Below are 1,552 nucleotides of genomic sequence, written 5' to 3'. Positions count from 1 at the left end.
GGCAAGAAGAGGTCAAAAGGTGAAAATGGACTTTTTCCCCCTTCCTTATTCCTTAGGTGCAAGGGAATAAAATAGTAAGCTTTTCTTCATTATGATCATTCATGCATTCAAAGTGTATGCTTTTAGTATCACCTAGTTGCTTTAACATTGTTTTAGGTGCTAATGATGGAGTACTCAACAAAAACAGAATCCTTATCTACAACGGACAGTCTAGTGAAGAGAGACTGAAGTGAACAAATGAATGAATGAATGAACGAATGATGAATGGATGGATGGTACATGGTGCTGAACGCTACGGGGGAAAAATTAAGCATGGTAAGGGGAACAGGGAATGGAGGGTCAAGAGAGTGGGGTGTTATTTTCTATAAGGTGGTCAGGGAAGGCCTAATAAAATGACATTTGAGTAGAGACCTGGAGGAAGTGAAGGAACAAGCAACAGCGGTGTCTGGAGGAGAGGATCACAGGCAGATGAAACAGCAGGAAGGAGGACACTGCAGTCAGACCATGCTTGGCATGGTTGATCATTAATTACTCTAAAAGCTTAACAATCTATGCAGAATTGAGTCACTGTAGATAAATACCTTCTTAAGTCTCCACACTGATTTTATAATTTTTGAAGAAAAATCACTGAAACTGTATTATGTAACTTTGTGCCCTATTAAAGATATGGTCCATAATTAAATATTTTCTGATGACTTGGATATGTAAGTATCATTCCTTATTCATATACACATTGCACATGTCATCCTTGCACTGCACTCTACTTATTCTTTTAATTATTGAGCATCCAGTCTTTGGTAGGTCTGTGCTAGTTACTGGGAATACTGTGGTGAGCAAAGTAGACAAGTCTCTGGCCTCATGGAGCTTATAGTCTGATAAAGGTATTATTCAACCAATATGTATCACTATAATCTGAGTTTAGCACCCCACCAGAATGTGCTGGGGGTATGAGAGACCAAACAGGGCTGGGATCTTCTGGAGGATGAAGAAGGGTTTTGTGAGAAAATGACATAGAGTAAATAGCAGGAGAAAAACATTCCAGGAAGCAGGAATGTGCAAAGGTCTTGAGGCGGGAGGAAGCAAATTAGGTTTTTTGTATAAAGAGAAAGCAGTATGTCTGGATCCCAGAAATGAGAAAGAACAGCACTAGACAAGAAGGTTGTGTTCAGATCATCCTGGGCCTTGTAGGCTAATTTTAGTCTTGATCACATGGGAAATCATCTGAAAGGTTTTAAACAGGAGAGAGACACGATCAAATAAGCATTTTAATATGACTTCACTGGCTGCACAGTGGGAATGCAGGGACTGCAAGGATAACATCAAGGGACAGTCCTGCAGGCGTTCATATGAGAGATGTGCAATGCCTGTGCTAGGACAGTGGTGGCAGAGAAAGAAAACAGAAGACAGAAATCAGGAACCATTTAGGAAATAGGATCAGCTGGGCTTGGTGATGGAATTCAGGAGATGATGTCATGGGTGACTCCTAGTTGGTTCTTGGAGTTGTAATAATGCCCTTCACTCACTGGTTCATCTGCTGAAAAAAAAAAAAAAA

General features: G+C 40.4%; 1 protein-coding gene across 8 annotated transcripts in view; it reads right to left on the bottom strand.

Annotated features, from left to right (window-relative positions):
- The window catches only part of TNIK (TRAF2 and NCK interacting kinase), a 455,189-nt gene that overhangs the window by 317,618 nt on the left and 136,019 nt on the right, over positions 1-1,552 (bottom strand). The window lies entirely within an intron of this gene.

This window comes from Mandrillus leucophaeus, unplaced genomic scaffold (genome assembly GCF_000951045.1).
Source record: "Mandrillus leucophaeus isolate KB7577 unplaced genomic scaffold, Mleu.le_1.0 Scaffold566, whole genome shotgun sequence".
NCBI classification, from domain to species: Eukaryota; Metazoa; Chordata; class Mammalia; order Primates; family Cercopithecidae; genus Mandrillus; species Mandrillus leucophaeus.
The sequence above is the reverse complement of the archived record's forward strand: the minus strand, read 5'-3'. Positions and strand labels throughout refer to the sequence as shown.